This window comes from Adiantum capillus-veneris, chromosome 8 (genome assembly GCF_014529385.1).
Source record: "Adiantum capillus-veneris isolate H3 chromosome 8, ASM1452938v2, whole genome shotgun sequence".
NCBI lineage: Eukaryota > Viridiplantae > Streptophyta > Polypodiopsida > Polypodiales > Pteridaceae > Adiantum > Adiantum capillus-veneris.
Genome location: NC_140938.1, coordinates 34,154,498 through 34,166,611, shown reverse-complemented (window position 1 = coordinate 34,166,611; position 12,114 = coordinate 34,154,498).

Below are 12,114 nucleotides of genomic sequence, written 5' to 3'. Positions count from 1 at the left end.
ATAAAGGCACCACATTTGGCGTAAACATCGACCAAAGCATTGCCAAGCACAACTTATTTCCCCCAGCAGTCCTTGGCTAATAATTTCTTCATGAACTTCGATGTCGTAAGAGTCTTGAATAGTGCCACATGCCCGCAAGAAGCAAGTATAAGTGATTTCATTTAATGTAAGATCTTCCCATCACATTCAGTCTCAAAGAGTGTCGGACTAGCCAGGCATTGCCAATTACGACTACCGCCGGCCAACATTGGGTAGTCATTGGCGTACATATCGGCCAAGGCAATTTAGTAGGCATCAAATTTGGCATACATATTGATTAAAGCACTACTATCTGAAGCACTTATTCTGCTATAATCAAAACCCTTGCTGCTGCTCAAAACTCCCAGACGGAACACCGACCTGAGCGGATCAAAATGGTACGGAGCCGGCCCCCGGCAAATCTTTAACTGCTAATATCTTGGCAACCAAAACTCCGATTGTCGGCTGATCTGAAAAGACCGAGGCGCTCCACAAAGTGAGCACTTTGGGCCCGTGCATTCATTTCATTTCTGTCACGTAAGTTGCAGTTGCCCAATCCAGTACAGATTTGCAATCAACTTAAACTTCAAACTGCGATAACTTCTTCACCGTAGCTCCAATCAACGAGCCGTAAAGACAGGCCGGTAGAGCACTTCAAGCACTGGAATTCAAGATCATTATCTTCCATCTATGCTCACTTCAACCATACTCATTTTTGGCATCATTAAGGCATGTGTTGGCCCTTTTAAGCCGCATCTAACATACATTAATCATTAAACTTGGCTTGTTAACAAGCCCTGATCACTGACCATTAAATGTGTAGGATTTAAAGAAGCTTATCTTGCATTTCTCTACTCTTTTTCTCTTCATGGCAGCGGAGCTGCACAACATCCACCCCCTCTGAACCTTCACAGCCTCCGGTCTGTGCCAACAACACTTCAATATGCATCTGCTATAGGTACCTTAAGCTCCTTACCCATCATCAGACTCACATAACTGGTAAAAATATGAAAAATGAAATAAGGGTTATACCCTATCATCAATGTTCTAGCTTAATCATTAGGTAGCTATCCATCAAAAATCTCTGAACTGTATCTGCCGTATCTTCAAAGCATTTAATTACGGATAATTTTTTTAGTGAACCCCACCAGACTCAAGTGAACCAATTAATGATGCACACGGATTGACCATTAAGCTCTCTTTAAGGAACCCTGTCAAGCTGAAGTATCCCTTACTCTGTCTGCACACGGAATGGCCGTCAAGTCCTTTACCTCAAGTTCTGTTAGCAGAACCAACTCAAAAGATGTGAAGATACTTCATCAATTGTCCAAAGAAGTTAGCTGGAAGTCAGCCATGTAATCTTATTGAATGCATAATCAAAACTCTTCATACTTAGCATAATCTAGAAAACAAAACCTTGCATCATGCAGCCTGCTAAATCAGGCATCTGGTATCCTGCATCTGCAGCTTGCACTTTAGTAACCCCCAGGATCAAATGGGATGATAAGGAATTGCCCACACACTGAAGCATCATAATTTCCACATGAACATACATTTCTTGTTTCAATCAACATCAAGCATTTCTGGTGCAAATATGCTACCCTTGGTTCAAATAGCACGCAATTACTATGCATATTGATCAATATCCATCCATATTGAATCTGCTTATGAATATCCTTAGAATCTCCTGGATCAAACACCATCGATATCACATATCATTGATGGGCTCCACAATATACTAGAGCTTCACCTGAAGCATAGTCCAACACCCACATCCCGTAAACTGTTCGCAGCTTAAGCTCGTTACCAGAAAGCATCAAAGAAACCTGACTCCTTTTTCCTGGCAGCCAAGACATCACTGACATAAGCATCAATAGGAATAACAGCCAAATCCAGCCACATCTGGCACATTGTCCAAGCAAATGAAAAATCCTGTGCATTTTATGTCGTATCAAGGATGATTCAGCATCATCACCCCCTCTAGCTTCATAGCCATCACAAAAAACCTTGGGAGTCTCTCAACCTGTATCATCAGACGAATTTTCACCTGTTGGGATTGCAGCTTAATCATGAAAAACAGCTTTATCCTATAGATCTTCATCCATAATATCCTCGAGAAAATCACCCTTGGAAGTCTCAACATTAATCAAAAGTGTAGGAGTTATCTGCTCATGTAGTGTATCTACAAGCATAGATGTAAAATCCCTGTTGATAACCTCTTCACAATCAATATGATCCAAGGAATCTTCATACTCATCCATATCATCCTCTGCTTCCTCATCTGCATCCATGTTACTTAGCAATACATTATAGAGCTGTAAACTCATCTGGCACCCCTTCTGAAGAGGTATACGCATCAGAAAGCTCTTCTATACTGCCATAAACATCTCCTTCAGATCTAGACAAAAATTCACCGATTATAGCATCATCTTCTGTGATAGCATCATCTGCAAGCATATTGTCAGTAGCAATCATATGTTCATTGACATCCTCAGGTTCATCCTGTGCTGGGTCCACAATCTTAGTCACTTCATCAGCTACTGTGTATATAATAGCTTTATTTATGCAATCATATGTAGTAGACATGTTATCCTTCTCGGCAACTATAGTGCAAATAGCTTCAGTAACATCCTGTAGAGGTTCATTTGTTTGATAAACTCTTTCAGAATAACCCATGTCAAGATCAACAGCTTGCGAACCACTTGTTGCACAGTCTATGTCTTCACTGGAACCATTATTAGAGGTAGCGTCCATGCAAGAAATCTTTGAAAAAGATTCATATAAATCTGTTCCAGCATTAATTTCATCGTTTACCTTGTCTTCGTTGCTCAAAATAAGCTCCTCTGAAATTGAATCTGCTACTTCCAGCTTAGCATTCTCTTTGACTTTACTTCTTGCAAAAATATGCTCCCAAAATTCATCATAGTTGAGGATCTGCATTTGATCCCCTTCACCTTTACTGAAGACAACCTTATTTCGTTTAGTAATCTCCTTTATGTCCCGATCTAGAATCCTTGAGCTTTCGTAACTAAATTCCTCTGCAAAATACTCCCACAGTGTGGGATATTCTTTTGCCAGTTCATGAACCTGCTTTTTAAAATCCGAGTTTACAACCTCCTCAAAAGCTGCAATATTTCGATCTTTTGGAACATTTCGGCTCTTCATCTCAGCTTCGTAACATGCAATAAAACCTTCTGGATCATATCCCTGAAAATTATAATACTGCTCCCGAACAACATCAAGTGCTAGCTCTAAAACATCATCAATCTGCTTTTTTATCTGCATGGCTTTTGCTTCCTGTAGATACCCCTGAACCAATTCCATCATTTTTGGCAAATCTTCAACTGGTAGATTCTTATCAAATCCATTGTCACTGAAATCTTCAATAAACTGCTTCAACTGTTATGGCATCTCCATCTTAACCTCCCACCCTAGCTCGTTTCGCGTCGGGTTCACCAAAGATGTCAAAGATGTCGGGGGATATGTGTTCGCTACGTGAGCCGGGCAGGCGCCGGGCCTCTGGCTATGGGAGGTGTTAAAGACAGTGAACAACAGACACTGACAGCTCTGCCAATCACCGCAATCATCAATTAATTGATTAACGCTTGAGTACAACTTAATCCTTATCGAAGGCGGGCTGTTAGCAACACCGTCACTCGGATCAGCTAAAAATTAAGAGTTTAAGCTCCCTTTTTACAAAATTAACCGGGCCATTAATGACACCGGACTTAACAAAATGTTAAATCAATTTCTAGGTGATGACGGTTATGGAAATTTTCCTCATGTTGCTTCATCTGCTTCAAATGCCCCGTGGATTCTGCAGTCTTCAATTCTGCTCACTACATCAATCATCAAGCTTCATTTATTACCAATTATCCTGTATCTTCCTGCTTTATGCACTTTGGACTGGCTTATCTGCTGTTCACGAGCTTTATCTTCACCTCTAGTCGACTTGCTCCAAGTCCCTTAACCCCTACTTGCCCGATACACTTGCTTTCCTCTTCCGAGCTCATGCCAGCTTCATGCAACGCTCCGAGATACTCTCCTTCTCAAGCATGAGAGCACCTTTAACTTTCTTGCTTATGTCTGAGAGGAAGAGAAAGTGCCCCTTCCTTGCCGACTCCTTGCCCCCCCTTGTATATCTTAAGCATAAGACGAAGAGAGCTTTACTCTTCTTTGTTTGTCAGAGCCCTTTCTCGAGAGTCTTGCTTCAAGACTCGGCTCCTAGATCCCTTACTTTTTCTCCTTCTTTGTTGCTCACCTTAACATGCCGAGCTCCGCCTTCTTGCTCTCTTCATTTGCTAACCAAGGACAACAATAGAGAGTGGGCGAGTCATCAAGCCTTGCTTCCCCCTGCTCCCCTCGTTACTTCATGTGCCCTTGTTGTTGCTTATGGCCGAGAGAGGCAGAGGATTGCTTGGTTTCTCCTTCTCGAGAGAGAGAGAGGCCCCGTTCCTGCTTGTGTTTGAGATCGAGAGAGAGAGACCTCGCCTTGGCTCCCCGTTTGCTTCCAATCCCCTCTTGCCTTCGTTGGCTTTCCATCCCTCTTGCCCTCGTTTTCCCAAGCTTTTCTTTCCGGAGACATCCTCCTTGTCTTTCACCCGTGTTGCCTTTCGAATATGCAATATTTTTCTCTTTTTGCATTCATTGATGCCTTCCTATCCCCGCTCTCTAAAATTTTTCTCTATTTTTGTCTTGCCACATCAGTCACGGCGCCGTGACTGATATGGCGCGGGACCCGTCACGATGATGTGGCAATCAGTGACTCGGGCGAGGTTGTTTATGCCGTGGCTGGTACCAAATGCGGTCGCCATGGCATGCAGAGCGTTTTTCCTCTCAGGCGCGCTCTCGTTCCATCGCTCTACAGCCCGACGCGATTCTTTCTTCCTCAGCACTGCCTGCGGCCCTCTGTTGCCCGCCAATCATCTCTTTTTTTTGCCCTATTGCCCCCCTTCACACACAATAATAACCTTAAGCCCTTATGGGCGGCATCCTATGGTGGGCGGCCAACTGAATTTGGGTGGCCTCGGCTTTGTAAAGGCATCACATTTGGGCATACATGCTGGCTATAGCCCTTATAAAGGTACCACATTTGGCATACATGCCGGCCAATCAACACACTCCATGAGACGACATTACGAACAATGAGCTCATCAAGAGCTTCTTGTGCTTTCGTAACGGCACCGCATTAAGCATGCTTATCAAGAAAGGCATGCTTTCGTAAAGGCACCACATTTGGCGTAAACATCGAGCAAAGCATTGCCAAGCACAACTTATTTCCCCCGGCAGTCCTTGGCTAATAATTTCTTCATGAACTTCGATGTCCTAAAAGTCTTGAATAGTGCCACATGCCCGCAAGAAGCAAGTATAAGTGATTGCATTTGACGTAAGATCTTCCCATCACATTCAGTCTCAAAGAGTGTCGGACTAGCCAGGCATTGCCAATTACGACTACCGCCGGCCAACATTGGGTAGTCATTGGTGTACATACCGGCCAAGGCAATGTAGTAGGCATCAAATTTGGCATACATATTGATTAAAGCACTGCTATCTCAAGCACTTATTCTGCTATAATCAGAACCCTTGCTACTGCTCAGAACTCCCAGACGGAACACCGAACTGAGCGGATCAAACTGGTACGAAGCCGGCCCTCGGCAAATCTTTAACTGCTAATATCCTGGCAGCCGAAACTCCGATCGCTGATCTGAAAAGACCGAGGCGCTCCACAAAGTGAGCACTTCGGGCCCGTGCTGTCATTTCATTTTTGTCACGTAAGTTGCAATTGCCCAATCCGGTACAGATCTGCAATCGACTTAAACTTCAAACTGCGATAGCTTCTTCACCGTAGCTCCAATCAACGAGCCGTAAAGACATGTCGGTAGAGCACTTCAAGCAGTGCAATTCTAGATCATAATCTTCCATCTGGGTGAAAGCAGGTTAACCTGTCATGCTTTTTCATGTCCCGGACAATGCTAACTAGCACAATTTTGACATATGCTAACTAGTACAATAACTTGAGCTACATATTCAAGATCTATGACATATGATATATCAATAGAAAGCACTTGAAACAAGGAATCCAAATGTACAACGTCCGAAAAATTTTGATATTATTTGTAAAAAATTGACCGAATGCCCAACTTTTTGAAGATGTGCTAACTTGAAACTGCTAACTAGCACAAAAAGCGCGACAGGTTAACATGCTTTCACCCATCTATGCTCACTTCAACCATACTCATTTTTGGCATCATTAAGGCATCTGTTGGCCCTTTTAAGCCGCATCTAACATACACTAATCATTAAACTTGGCCTGTTAACAAGCCCTGATCACTGACCAATTAATGTGTAGGCTTTAAAGAAGCTTATCTTGCATTTCTCTACTCTTTTCCTCTTCATGGCAGCGGAGCTGCACGACACCGGCATGTTATAAACATATTGGGGCCCCCAAGATCTCAATTTACAGCAATCATCATCATGGCTTTACGTACCATGGCATTAGAGACGCTTTAAAAAACTTTGAAATGGAAATAATCATCATGGATTTACGTACCATGGTATCATAGATGCTTTCAACAAATAAAGATTGAAATATCAATAATCATCATGTCTTTACGTACCATGGCATCATAGTGTTCACCATGGCATTAAGGACGCTCAAAAAAACTTTGAAATAGAAATCATCATGTCTTTCCTTAGCATGGCATTCGAGACACTTTCCTCAAATCAAATAAAAATTATAAAATAGTAATCACCATCATGGCTTTACGTACCATGGCATCAAAGACGTTAGTTTTATGAAAAATCTACAAAACCTCAAGACAATGACTAGTTAGTAGATAATGTCTTGGTAAATCTTGTCATCTCTAGAACCATGGATCAAGATGCATGATGTAACTTCATCTTACATCAGCAAGATAATCAGTACAATTACTTATGACTCTCTCGCAAAAGCAACATGCTTCCATGCTCTTTAAGCTTATCATCCTTTGACTCCATGCAATTGAGCATGCCACAATAGCGATACCCAAGGAAGATTCTTTACAAAATTTACAATTACGTAGACGTAAGAGTAGTCTTTTTATATTTGTAGGCATGCATCTGAAAGCAAGTCAGACCAATCTAGAGTGTCAAGCAACTAGTCTAGTCATCACTACAGAAAGAGTCTAACATAGTATGGTCTTTTAAAAGGTGCATTCATAAAAAGTAGGTCAATATTATTGATGAAAGAGAGAGAGAGAGAGAGAGAGAGAGAGAGAGAGAGAGAGAGAGAGAGAGAGAGAGAGAGAGAGAGAGAGAGAGAGAGAGAGAGAGAGAGACAACTCTAGATTTGCAAACCCCAAAGTATGTCAGCTAATCACACAAGATGAGTTTATATAGAGGGGAGCAAGGTGCTATATATAGAGATACTATATATAGCTCAACACCCGCACTTAAATGAAGGTCCCTAACTGTGGATGAAAAAACGCTTGGGGGCTGAAGGGAAAAACCCACAACTCTATATATACCCACTGTTATATTAAAATGTTGTAAAATATACATTTACAATGTTCAAAGGAGCTACATCACTTCTGTTTTACAATGTGCCCTTTCAAGGGTCTTTAACAAACTTATATATACAATTGAGTTGGTGTAAAATCTTCAATATCTTTGAGAAGCTTCAATATCTTTGAGCAACTTGAATATCTTTGAGCCCTTGTACATACGTCTTGACGCGACTTTCATCTTGTAAACAACATCAACTCAAGAAACATATCAAGATGGGAAGGTTAGAAATAAGCACATCACATTGTCCTTAGAGATTGTTTGTGATGCCGCTCTAGAGACGACATAGAAACAAACATAATGTGGATGCAACCACATGTGGAAAAGATATAGAAACAAGCATAATATTGATGTAATCCCTTGTGCACACAAATTCTTCATGTACGAAACATATTGGGCCCCCCAAAATCTCAATTGTCAGCTGTCATCATCATGGCTTTATGTACCATGGCATCACGGTATTCACCATGGCATTAGAGACGCTTAGAAAAACTTTGAAATATCAATTATCATTGCTTTACATAACACGGCATCACGGTATTCAGTTTGGCATTATAAATGCTTAGAAATTTTTTGAAAAAACAATCATCATCATGGCTTCACAGTACTCACCATGGCATCACCATATTAACCATGGCATTAGAGACCTAATAAAAACATTAAAATAACAATCATCATGGATTTACGTAGTACCATGGCATCAAAGACGCTTAGAAAAACTTTGAAATATGAGTAAACATCATGGATTCACATACCGTGGCATCAGAGACGTTTTCAACAAATAAAAGCTTTCAAATAGCAATAATCATTATCATGGATTTACGTACCATGGCATCAAAGATGCTTTCAAGAAATCAAATAAAAACTTTAAAATAGTAATCATCATCATAAGTTTATGTACCATGGCATAAGAGACACTTTCAACAAATCAAATAAAAACTTAATCATAGTCATGGACTTATGTACCATGGCATCACGATACTCACCATGGTAACAAAAAATCATTCTATCATTTGTTGGACATCTGTGAGCACTACTAGAATTACTAGCCCGTTACATATTACTCAATTATAGACATATGACTCCATGGAAGAATCGATTCATAAGGAAAATCTCTAATATATGGTCATTTGCGATTGGCTCTTTCCCATAGGTGGTGAAAATAAGGGAAAACTTGAAATTCTCTCGGTTTTGAGGTCAAAATTTGAAGCTATTGCACTGAAACTTGTGTAAAAGGCCCGCCATGACTTTTGTATGTATGTATAGATAGTGACGTCCATAATAAAATAAAATAGCAGCTTGTTGGTCAATAATAAAATCACTTGATGTATTGCATCAAGGGAAGCACCCAATGATGATCTCGATTTTGTGGTGAAAAAAGGTCTCTGTTTCATGCCTGGGCAAAGCTCGCAGCTTTTTGCAAACCACCTCGCTATACATGTGGGAACCAACACTGCTATCGGCAGATGCTACAATATTCATTGAAATATTGTAGCACCATGTATTTATGAAATCCGCAAGCACGATAAATATCATAGCACCATATTTATGCAATGTGCAAGCACCACCATATTTAAAGCACCATAAATGGCTCTGAAGTGCTACCAAAAGCATCTTTGAATCGGTGCCTCAAATTGGGCTAGCTAGAAAAGCTGGCAAATCCCCAAGATCCTATAAATATGGCAGCACCATATTTATGGCAGTGCTATCTGAAGAAAATAGGCATTGGAGATGCTATAAATCTGGCAGCGCCATTATGGAAAAGCTCAAAAATCCCCAAGATGCTATAAATCTGGTAGCCCATCAACTAGAAAAGCTTAAAAATCCCAAGATGCTATAAATGTGGAAACTATCTAAAGCAAATAGGCTAGGTTTGTATTGGAGGGTCGAGCAAATGCAAGTGCCTTAGTGTCATAGTGTGGTTGTTTGCAGTTGTTAATATCAAGGGGACGAGAAGATGCAAGTGCCTTAGTGTGGTCGTTAGCAGTCATTAATATCAACTTGCAAAACTATAAGTGACCAGTAATTAGAAAGCTGCTGCATATCTACTCTTTCAACACCATATTTGGTTGGTTACGAGGTGCATCCTATCATGGCTTGGAGAATCACGTGACTTCAAAAACTGCATACTCTCTGCTCTTTTAGCACCATATTTATGGCAGTTCTAGTGCCTTAGTGCATCTCTGCGTCTCTACCCTTAGCCATAAACAAAATTGAACAAAAATTTTCATCGCGCTTGCATGTGAATCTTGTGGCTGCTCTTGCATCCTAAACGCCAACTCTATTTTTCTTTGAAACATTAACAAAACAAGAAAGAAACAAAAATACAAATCTTCTTGCATCAGCTTAGGAAAATGACATCATGAGTAAACTTATCTTTCATGTCTATGCTCTCCATAGCTCTGATACCATGTTGACAAGGGAGGAAGGCCGAGATGAGAGAGAGAGAGAGAGAGAGAGAGAGAGAGAGAGAGAGAGAGAGAGAGAGAGAGAGAGAGAGAGAGAGAGAGAGAGAGAGAGAGAGAGAGAGAGAGAGAGAGAGAGAGAGAGAGAGAGAGAGAGAGAGAGAGAGAGAGAGAGATGACTCTAGATCTGCAAACCCCAAAGTGTGTCAACTAATCATACGAGATGAGTTTATATAGAGGGGACCATAGTGCTATATATAGAGATACTATATATAGCTCAAAAACTATAGGGTCTTACTATGACCATGAAAGAACACTCTTTTAATTAGCTATAACTGCAATCTATGAGTATCACCCCCCCCCCCCCCCCCCCCCCCCCCCCCCCCACACACACACCCCCTCCAAAAAAATATATTAATTGGGTATTTGGGTGTTATTGACCCCCGATGCTCATCACTATTTGGTACTAGATGGAGCCAAAGGAGCATCACATTCAAGGTAATTGGTGGCCAAGCACCCGCAACAGCATATACCGAGCAAACCTTAACCAGAAGAAACCTGCACCTGCAATAGGTGAATGCTGCTTTTCAAATTGCTTTAGAAAACAAATGTTAGGTGATCTGTTGCACATTGTAGGAAAAAGCTAAGCCCCTTGCTATTATGAGAAGCAAAGCCTGCAAAATTCCGCCTCCTTAGGAAAACTACAGATCGATAATAAAAGCAGTATATAGAAAACTCATCATGCAAAGTAATAATAATATAGAAAACTATTAATAATGCAAACTAATAATAGCACAGCTTCAGTCCCTGCATGAAATACAAATAGTAGCAAAATGGGGCTTGCCTTTTTCTATTTTTATGGCAAAGATAGCAAGCGTAGCCTTCTCATTGCACGAGAAAAAAATATGTGGGGTGACCAGTCTAGGCTTGATTGTAGGCACACATGCCTTTGTCACTGCCTAACTCTACAGAGTCTTGGCCCGGTTGTAGGCGCGCATGCCTTTGTCACTGCGTAACGCTATATATGTTAGATCTTGAGATATGCATCCGCATGCCTTAGGACGTCAACCTTTGAAACAATATTTCTAGCGCACGTGTGAGTGGATGATGTCTAGAAGGTCAGATCATGTTGTCAGGAATTTTTTGGATGAGCATAAAGTCACTAGTTCATGCCAAACAGCTTGCCCACTAGCCTCATGTATATATGTGTACATAGCCCTCTAAGTCTTGGAAGTGACCATGTAAAAATTCATGTACAAAGGTGTGATTTTTCCAGGATTGAGTGCTGATGTTTTGGGTTGTTTGAGTTTCCAAAAAATGGTTTTCAATAAGTATTTTCAGCCATGCTTTATAGCTCGTGAAATGGAGTTGTACATCATGAGTTATGAGCATCCGAAGTGGCGGTCTCAACTTAGAAAGTGATTGCAGATGCATGCGACAAGGACAACTAGGCCAACTTGATAATTTGAATTATAAATTATGAGGTTTGAGAATTATTGAAGTAGTCAAGGACTTGGGCTCCAAGCCGTGTGTTACAATGTGTCATTCGGTGACCGGAGCAACAAGTTATTCTTTGGTAAAGGTGTCCGAGAAACTCTCCTACTTGGGGGAGAAGATGGAAACTACCTTGACATGAGGGAGTTGGGAGGCTTGGGGATGAAGTTCCATGTGGCATGGAAATTATCCCACATGGGAAGGGAAAAGAGGAGAATAGGGGGTATATAGGGCACATTGGGAGTCCATTATGGGTGTATCAAAGTGAGAGGAGCTCTCAAGGCTGGAGGGGCTCGTGGGCTTCATGGGAGAGAAAAGGAACTTTTTTTGAGTCCCCACTCAGATGGATAGGAACCTGGTACAAATTTTGGTCCCCAACCACTTGCCCCTACCCATTCCCTTGGTCAAAGGGTCACCGATACCTAATTTTATGCCCAAAAAAGGTAAAAAATGAGCCGATTAAAAGATGCCTACCAAGAGATCATGGGCGTCATCGGAGAGAAAAGGAACTTCTTTTGAGTCCCCACTTAGCTACACAGGAACCTGGTACAAATTTTGGTCCCCAGCCACTTGGACCCACCCCATTCCCTTGGTCAAAGGGTCACCGACATCTCATTTTATGCCCAAAAAAGGCTAAAAATGAGCCAATTAAAAG